This window comes from Arvicanthis niloticus, chromosome 12, assembly GCF_011762505.2.
Source record: "Arvicanthis niloticus isolate mArvNil1 chromosome 12, mArvNil1.pat.X, whole genome shotgun sequence".
Lineage (NCBI taxonomy): Eukaryota > Metazoa > Chordata > Mammalia > Rodentia > Muridae > Arvicanthis > Arvicanthis niloticus.
Genome location: NC_047669.1, coordinates 22295015 through 22305131, shown reverse-complemented (window position 1 = coordinate 22305131; position 10117 = coordinate 22295015).

Genomic DNA, 10117 nt, shown 5'->3' with positions numbered 1-10117 from the left:
AGTCTGTCAGGCCTGTGCGAAGGGAAGGCTCGCAGGGTGGAAGTGCTTGCCAAGACTAACGTCCTGAGAGGGATCCCTGGGACCTGCATGGTAGCACGGTAGAGGGAAAGCATCAACTCCTATAAGTTGTCCTCTGACCTACACACATATATATACACTCGTGTGTGCATACACACACACATGCTCGCACGCATGCACGCTCACTCAGTCACTCAATCAATCAATGCACTTTTAAAAAAAAGATTGAACCTGCCAGCATTCCAGAATAAGTGGGTAGAACACATGTGTCCCCCACCCCTGGCTAAGGAGCCATGGGCCATTAACAGCTATTAGGGAATGGGGAATCAACTTTTTCTTCATGGTGTAGCCACTGGCAAATTGCCCATCTCCAGTAAATACTCCACACCCCTGCTCCTACAAGCAACCTTAATCAAACTCAGTAGCTCACTTAGAAAGAAAGAAAGGAAGAAGTTGGGAAGAGTGGTCCAGAGACAGGCGGCAGGGATAGGAGATCAACAGTGGATAAGATCAAACCACATTATCTACATGTATAAGATTGCCAAGGAATAAATGGAGAATGTTGTTACAAAAATGAATTAAAAACATGCCCATGGTGACTCTAAGGACAAGCTATTCTAGAGCCAGGAGAGGCCTGAATACCTGTCCCTTCCCCAAGATGCCTATCCCTTTCTCATGATACCTGTCCCTTCCCCATGGACACCTGTCCCTTCCCCCCATGACACCCGTCCCTTCCCCAGGACACCCATCCCTTCCCCAGGACACCCGTCCCTTCCCCGGGACACCCATTTCTTCCCCAGGACACCTGTCCCTTTTTCAGGACACCTTTCCTTTCCCCAGGACACCTACCCCTTCTCCAGGACAACCATCCCTTCCCCAGGACACCTGTCCCTTCCTCAGGACACTTATTTGTTACTCATGACACCTGTCCCTTCTTCAGGATACCTGTCCCTTCCCCATGCACCTGTCCCTTCCTCAGGACATCTGTTCCTTCCTTGGGACACTTATTCCTTACTCATGACACCTGTCCCTTCCCCATGACACCTGTCTCTTCCTCAAGACACCTGTCCCTTCCCTTCCCCATGACACCTGTCCCTTCCCCAGAACACCTGTTCCCCAGGACACCTGTTCCTTCCTCAGGACACCCATCCCTCCCTCAGGACAACTGTTGCTTCCCCATGACACCTGTCCCTTCCCCATGACACCTGTCCCTTCCCCATGACACCTGTCCCTTCCCCAGAACACCTGTTCCCCAGGACACCTGTTCCTTCCTCAGGACACCCATCCCTCCCTCAGGACAACTGTTGCTTCCCCATGACACCTGTCCCTTCCCCATGACACCTGTCCCTCCCTCAGGACACCTGTTCCTCAGGACAACTGTTGCTTCCCCATGACACCTGTCCCTTCCCCATGACACCTGTCCCTTCCCCATGACACCTGTCCCTTCCCCATGACACCTGTCCCTCCCTCAGGACACCTGTTCCTCAGGACAACTGTCACTTCCCCATGACACCTGTCCCTTCCCCATGACACCTGTCCATTCCTCAGGACACCTATCTACCTATCCCTTCCCCCCATGTTTCTGGGCAATCAAGCATTTTGACTCCAGTGCAAATGTCCAGAATTCAGATATACTCTAGAATAGGGAAGGGTGGCTTGGTTCCTCTTTCTGAAGCTACTGGGAAAATCCACAGATTCCTGGGGAGATTTGCAAGACTGCTTTAAAGAAACAACGGAAACCTGGGTCCTCAGTTCTCCAGGACACAGGAACGTCAAGACTGCATGCATCATCTACCATGGTCCAGGCTGGAATAAGGCATGCCAAGTTCATACGCCTGCTCTCTGCTTCTTCCACACGCTCAGCGAAGACTTTCCAGAGTCGTTTCCTTTACCTCTACCTTGTACTGTATCACACCTGGCCAAGAAAGGGAGACAGCAAGCTGCCCATTCACTTCTGACAGGCCAATAGTTACAGGAGATTCTAGGACCTTCCTAATGCTGTGATCCTTCAATACAGTTCTTCATGTGGTAATCCCCAACCATAAAATTATTTTCATTGCTACTTTATAATTAATTTTATACTTTTATGGATCATATTGTAAATATCTAATATACCGGATATCTGATATGTGACCCCAGTGAAGGGAGTCACTTGATACCACAGTTTGAGAACTACTGTTTTAGGAGTTAAGTTAGTGGCCAGCATTCTCTTACACGCTGGCCCACACAGTTTAACAGATTTATTGAGGTATATTTCTCTATTGAGATAGAGTCTCATGTAACTCAAGTTTGCCTTAAGTATTATGCTTCTGAAGTGGTCATGAAATTCTGGTTTACCTGCCTCAACCTATTCAACCTGGAATTATAGACCCTTCTTTGAGTCTTGTACTTTACATCTGGCTTTGTGTTTCTGCGAATTGATATTTGTTGCTTTTCTCCTGTTAATCTGTCTATTGACAGTTTAATTAGTTCATACACGAAAAGTAATTGAAGCTTCGAAGTGAAAGGAGCAAATTTAAAACTTCACCATAATGCCTCTGGGTGGAATGGCTCCTGTGCAGTAACTGCCATGGCGCTTCCCAGGGTGGTTGCTTCATTTTGTAATGGGGACTTAGAGGCTGCTTTCCTGAAAGGCTGCATTCTTCACAGGGCTCAGAGATTCCTGATGGGGAACAAAAAAAAAAAAAAAAAAAAAAAAAAAAGGATAAAACTTGGCATTTTTGTCTTTGCTTTGTGTCTGTCTTCTTAATTACCCTACATTTGGGTTGGATTTCTGCTTGCTGCACAGTAGGCTAGTGGGTTCCAGACCATAGGGGCATTGCTAGAAGTTGCCAGTCATTGTCCTGAGCCTTTGAAAACCGACCCATGAGGAGCCTACCTCCCAAAGGTACAAGATTATCTGATTATCTGATACAAGCAGTGACTAAGGAGCCATCTCTCCAAACCGCACTAAAGATGACAGTCCAGAACATGGTTTGACCAAGACTGCTCGCCTGCGCCTGCACACACTTTGGCTCCTGCACTCATTATTATGCTTCTTAGTCTTTGAGCCCTAAGTCCCTGCAGGCAGGCTTGCGGGTGCAGGGTACCGGTGCCCTTGTCTTCCCACACAGCTGGAAGCTTTCTTCCTGTCTTCTCCACCGCTTGTTGCTCTGGTTGTTTGGGTCTCTTTGGATTACTATCTTAGGACAATTGGAAGAATCTAGACCTTTAGACACCTGAGGCTGAGGCCTTTGCCCTATGACCCGGAACAATGTCATTTTCACCTGCAGTGTGGGAGAGTCACATCCTCACTGTGCTCCCCACGGGGAGTTTATGTTTTGTTTTTGCAGTGCTGGGGAGTCAGTCCACACTCAGCCCAGGTCTTTTTCCTTTTAGCAGTTTTGATAGGAAGCCATGACTCTTTGTAGTTTAGCTTGCATTTCCCATGACCGACATCACCCATCCATGCACTTATTATCAGACCCCCATCTCCGTGGTGAAAGGTCTCTGGGTTTAGTCTATTTGCTGTGACGGATTGTATATTCTTGGCCCAGGGAGAAGTGTGGCCTTGTTGGAGTAGGTGTGTAACTGTGGGCGTAGCTATAAGACTCCTATGAGGGCTGGAGAGATGACTCAGCGGTTAAGAGCACTGGCTGCTCTTCCAAAGGTCATGAGTTCAAGTCCCAGCAACCATGTAGTGTCTCACAACCATCTGTAATGGGATCTGATGCCCTCTTTTGGTGTGTCAAAGACAGTGTGGTCATATACATAAAATAAACAGATAAATCTAAAAAAAGAAAAAAGAAAAAGAAAGACCTCATCCTAGCTGCCTGGGAGCCAGTATCCTGCTTGCAGCCTTCAGATAAAGATGTGGAACTCTCAGCTCATCCTGCACCATGCCTGCTTAGACACTGCCATGTTCCTGCCTTGATGATAATGGACTGAACCTCTGAACCTGTAAGCCAGCCCCAATTAAATGTTGTCCTTGTAAGACTTGCCTTGGTCATGGTGTCTGTGCACAACAGTAAAACCCTAACTAAGTAAGACATTTGCTTTTGTTGTTTGTTTTTTGGTTTTGTTTTGGGGTTTTTTTGTTTTTTGTTTTTTTTTTTTGTAGCGTTTTATTTCTTGGGTTTTTGTTGTTGTTGTTGTTGTTGTTGTTGTTGTTGTTGTTGTTCTTGCCTTAATGTTTTTGTTTATTTATTTTGACTTTCATTTTGGAATGCTTTGGGGGAGGGAGGGAGGGAGAAAGGGAGAGAGAGAGAAAGAGAGAGAGAGAGAGGGAGAGAGAGAGAAAGAGAGAGAGAGAACAAAGTTTTATGTTGGATAGGGAGGTAGAAAGAAGCTGGGGGCTGTCGGGCAGTGGTGGTGCATGCCTTTAATCCCAGCACTTGGGAAGCAGAGGCAGGTGGATTTCTGAGTTTGAGGCCAGCCTGGTCTACAGAGTGAGTTCCAGGACAGCCAGGGCTACACAGAGAAACCCTGTCTCAAAAAGCAAGAAAAGAAAAAAAAAGAAAGAAAGAAAGAAAAAAGAAAAAAAAAGAAGCTGGGCTGGGGTATGGGAAAGAATATGTATGGTCCAAATATATTGTAAAACATTATTTAATTTAAAAAAGTCTCTTTGAATCTTTTCCTTGTATTTTATTATGTTCTTTGTTTTATATTTGGATCCTAATAGTTATATATTCTGGATTTGCAAATATTTTCTCCTAGACAGGGTATTATCTTTATTATTATTTTGCGGGAGGTTTTTATTTTTTTTGAAGTGTGTTGGATGTGTGCAGGCACTTGTGCATGCATGTAGCAGGCTCTCCCCATCTACTCTTTGCTGGTTTTGGGGGTCACCAGGCTCATGTAGCAAGCACCTTTACCAGCTGACCATTGTACTCACCCAAGTGTGTTTGTTTACATCTATTTGTCAATACTAAGTCTGTGCTTTTGGTACCATGTTAGCTCTTTGCCTAACCCAAGGACTGTGTGTTTCGACTCACTGCTGGAGTGTCCAAACACAACTCAGGGAGAGGAAACACAGAGGTGCTAGGCTATGTTCCTTCCTCGACACCATCAGGGTGCTGGGATCATGGGACATACCACTAAGGGAAGGCAGAACATAGTCTAAGATAGGGGTCCCAGCCTGTGTGTCTCTGAGTGAGAAACAGCACAGGCTAGGGTTAAGGCTGTGGTTCTCATACTTCTGGGTGCCCTAGGGTTGGGAATGAGGAGGGGGAGGGCTGAGATGAGCTGGGGCAGAGGGGATCTGGCTTAGCTCAAGGGGAGTGCCAGGAGTGGGGAGGGGCCTTCTGAAGGTTACTTAGACACAGCCTGGTGTGAGAAAGCCTCCCCCCCAACCCCCCGCCAGGTCTTTGATGAAGGAGACAGTCCTTGCTTGTCTAAACTGTTTATTCATGGTGGAAAATGAATGCATATGACTTACTCAGGGTGGACCAGACACTAAGTACCATTTGCAAGGGGGTGGGGGGATGCCCAGGAAGGGAAGCTCATTGGCTAGACATTCAGGGCCCAGCTAGATACCTCATTAGCCTAGAAAACTCTGGGTTCTATATGATGTGACCAGTTGTCATGGTCCTTTTAGTGGGATCTCGTGGTCATGTGCTTTAGGACAGGAACCAGGTGGGGAGCAGATTTAAATGCCTGCTGTTCTCAATTATGAGAATTACTGGGGTTTCTTGGTCTTCTCCACCTTACCAGCTTTTCTGTCTGATGACATGGTTCCACTTGCCTCACAAAGGTCCTAAAGATTTTGCCTCCTTCTCCTCCTCTTCCTCCTCTTCCTTCTCTTTTCTTCTTTTTTTTCCTGCTAATTTTATCATCTTAATGAACTTCTGCCAAGTGGTTGGACACTCTCTATGCATTTTACTTGGACTCAAGTCTTTCTCTTTTTCTTTCTTTGGTTTGTCTGTTTTTTGGATGCTGAGGGTTGAACCCAGGTTCTCACACATGTGAGGCGAGCACTTCACCATGGAACTGAGTCCCTGACTGAAGGCTCATTTGCATTGCCAGCCTCACCATTAAAAAACAAATCTCTATTGAAAACCATGCAGTTGGCACATGCCTTTAATCCCTCAGCACTCAGGAAACAGAGGCAGGTGGATCTCTGTGAGTTCGAGGCCAGTCTGGTCTATAGAGTTCCAGGACAATCAGAGAAACTCTGTCTTGAAAAAACAAACAAACAAAACAAAACAAAACAAAAAAAACCCTCTGTCTGAGATTTCAGCATCCCTGTTCTTTCCAGAGAGAACTGCAAATCCTTGTGTGGGTTGTTCAGTTAGCAACAGTCATCACCGTATGTTTTATCCTGAGCCTAAAGGTGTTTGAGTGCTTGAATGACTCTCTCTCTCTCTCTCTCTCTCTCTCTCTCTTTCTCTCTCTCTCCACCTCATTAACTTAAATGCCTACTCTCTAAAATTTGTCTTTTTACTTAACAAGCTCAAATACCCCTATGAAGTCTGTTATCAGTAATCATAAATTTTTTATTTAAACCTTATAGTCACTGAAAATGTTTAAAATTTAAGTTATAGCTCATATACATATTCTAGGGACAGAAAAATATGACACAAGTTATTCAAGCTTAAAACATATTATGTTGGGTGAAATTGTGCAAAAGAAGTAGCATGATGCATTAGCCAGAAGAGTAGCGGGAGCAGTGTAAGTTCAGAAGTTGATGGATTCTTCCAGTATATTTTTAAAACACTGTGCCTTTTAGATTCTGTTGGCTACATTTAAAAGAATGGTTTTACTTTTTAAAATGTCAGTATTTACAATATCCCAGAAATTATGTTTAAACCATGATGAAAAATTCTACATGTCAACTGAGAAGCCACAGCAGGTATGACTGATTATTTTTTAATTAATTTAATTAATTTAATTCTAAGTCATTTTAGAAAATGTGTGGGTAAAATAATGCTAATAAAGAAATAGTCACTGCTCTACTCCACTGTATTCCACAGAGGACTGAGCAGGAGTTGCCATGATGCTGGCTGGAAGCTGACAGCATCTTCAGGGAAGGTTGCTGAGAGTGGCTTTGCCTCAGCACCAGGAACTGTTTCCTGTTTCTGCATAGGGGTAGGCAGGAAGAAGGGGCAGGGTCCTCTCTTCTCTGAAAGGAAGTTTGAAGGTAAGAATCCTAAGCATAGCCTTTTTCCTGTTCGGGTTAATGGTTTTCCTGGGCAGCTATTTGGGTGGAGGAAGAAGGGACCAAAGAGTGAATTCTGAGCCATTTGGTGGGTATTCTTAAAACAGTATGCTCCTGAGGGCTGCTGGAATCAGAACCACGTCAGCCATCTTTACTAAGGTGAACACGGGCTGGAATGCGAGGGTTCAGCTTCTCCCTCTTTGCCCTGTTTTCTCTCGATTCTTCAGCCTGAGTTTTGGAGTGGAGTTTTTCGTTGTATCTTGGCAGATTTCCTCCTTTGTGAGTTTTTTTATCTGATGGTTTAAATAGAATGGCTCCCATAGGCTCATATATTTGAAGACTTAGTCCAGAGGTGAAGGAACTGTTTGGGAAGGATTAGGAGGCGTGGCCTTGTTGAAGGAGGTGTGCCCTAGGCTTTGAGGTTTCAAAAGAAACGGCTATTCCCAATATTCTTTCTACCTAGTGGTTGTTGATAGAAATGTGAGCTCGCAACCATTTGTTTATGGACTCCAACTCTCTGAACTAGTGAGCCAGATTAAATGCTTTTGTGTATAAGTTGCCTTGGGTGTGGTGTTTTATCATAGCAATAGAAAAATGACTAAGACAGTAGAGGGCCTGGTGGGCAGCAGTGCTGAAACAGAACACGAGCCAATGACAGCATGGCAGGATGGTGCCCAGGGTGGCTGTATAAGACTCATGGCTAAACAGTCTAGTCTGGTCTTCCCTCTGCTTCTTGTCTTCCCACCCCCCAACCCCCTTAGATCAAGTGGAAGAGCAGATTTCCAACACCATTTCAAGACCATGTTCCCAGATGGATGTTAAAATGAAGCTCTAGGAATTAGAGATTTTTCTACATACAATGTAATACTTAAGCTGGGGAAGGACCTAACTCCTTGCCCAGGCCAGGGATGCTGGCAGTGCGGGTCAGAGGGAGGTAGGCAGGAATGGGGAGTACCATGGCCTGAGAGAGTGGAGGGTTGAACTAACTCAGGCAGCTTCATGTCAGGGATCTGGGAATCTTGTCCAGAATGTTTGCTCCCTTGCCAAATTATATTCTGAAAGACCCAGCCCCACTCAGCCCTCTCAGGTCAGACTCTTAAGGCCTTTATTAAAACCTTGCCAACCAGTCATGCCTCAACCAGAAAAGAAGATAGCCAAGGAATACAGCCATCAAAACAAGATTTGATTGGGAGCAGAGGTGAGGTCCTCTAGGGACATCTGACGAGGAAGGTACCTGGCCAATCAGCTATTAAAGGAAGAAACTAAGTAACCTGAGCTGATTTTCCTCCCTTTTCTGTTTTCCAAGGGGAGGGGCCCTGAGTATGTGAAAAGTAAGAACTTTATTATTGGGGTACATCTGTGGCCCTGTTATATATTTTTAAGTAAGTTTCACCTTCAATTATTATTGTTAATCATTATTATTAACATTAAGATTATTAAGTGTGTGTGTGCACCTACCTATGCCTGTACCACAGTGTGTGTTTAGGAATCAGAGGACAGTTTTCAAGAATCATTTCTTCCTTCACCAGGTAGGCTCTAGGCATCAGGCTCAGGTCAGCAAGCTTACATAAGGAGCACTTCTGTCTGCTGAGATAGCTCACCCATCCTTTTTAAAGATTTTAAGGTAGTGCCTCTCACTCACCTGAGCTGGCCAGACCACTCTTGACCTTTGCAATCCTCCTGCCTCAGCCTCCTGAGTACCTGAGATTGTAGGCCTGTGGCTTTGTACCCAGCCATTTGGTTGATTCTTGTTCCCACACACCCATTCATCATTCCATTAAAGCTATGGAATATCCTCTGAGAAGAGAAAGGGCCTGGCAGGATGGCTCAGCAGGAAAATGCACCTGCCACCAAGCCTGATGATCTGAGTTTGATCTCTGGAACCCACATGGTAGAAGAAGAGAACCAGCTTCCACAAATTGTCCTCTAACATGTGTGTGTGTGTGTGTGTGTGTGTGTGTGTGTGTGTGTGTGTGTATTCACACACCTGCTTCATGGTCTGCCTGTAGCACAAGTTCAAAGACATCTCACATCTTCCACACACACGAGTGTATTAAAATCATTTCAAGAGGACTGGATAGAAACAAACTACAAGGCATGCTATGACATTACAGTGAGCTGAACAAATCAAAAAGGCAACAAAACAGGCAAGCATATCAAAATCCGAAACGCATAGACTTTGAGCAGTTCACCCTGCCATCATCATCTGCCTGTAACACAAGTTCAAAGACATCATGGGTTTTCTACTAGGAATCCGGTTAAATCCATGGTGGGCCAGTGGTTAGGGAAGAGACAAAGGCCCTGAGGGTGGCTGGGAATTGGAAAGCCTCCAACCATCATTACAGACAGATGGGTGCACATGGCTCAGAACACACACCTGGGCAAATGTTAAAAACCATCCTTGGGTCCAAGTCAGGATGAAAGCCAAGCAGTGGCATTTCAGAACAAAGCTTCTGGGATACAAGAATGAATCTGAAATTTCCCTCTGAGGAATGAAATTCTCCTTACAACTTTGTGATTAAGATCTACAAGGGTTGGGGCTGGAGACATGGCTCAGTGGCTAAAGGACCTGGGTTCAATTCCTAGCACCCACATGGCAGCTCACAACTGTCTGTAATTCCAGTTCCAAGGGATCTGGCACCCTCACACAGACATACATGCAGGCCTAATATCAATGTACATAAAATGCAAATATATCAATTATTTTTAAAAAAGATCTACAAAGGTCAGACTTTAAGCTGGTTGTTACTGTGTCGCAAAAGCAAAGGCTCAGGACTGTCGGCCGTGGGGTGGCCCCAGTGGTCACTTGACTACAGCTGCATCATCAGAGATTACTGTCTCTCAAAACAGTAGTGAAAATTACAGAGTCTCACATAGCCCAGGCTGGTCTTACTTGCTCTGTAGCCAAAGATGACGTTGAAGTTCTGATCCTCCTGTCTCTGCCTCCTGAATACTGGGGTGGCA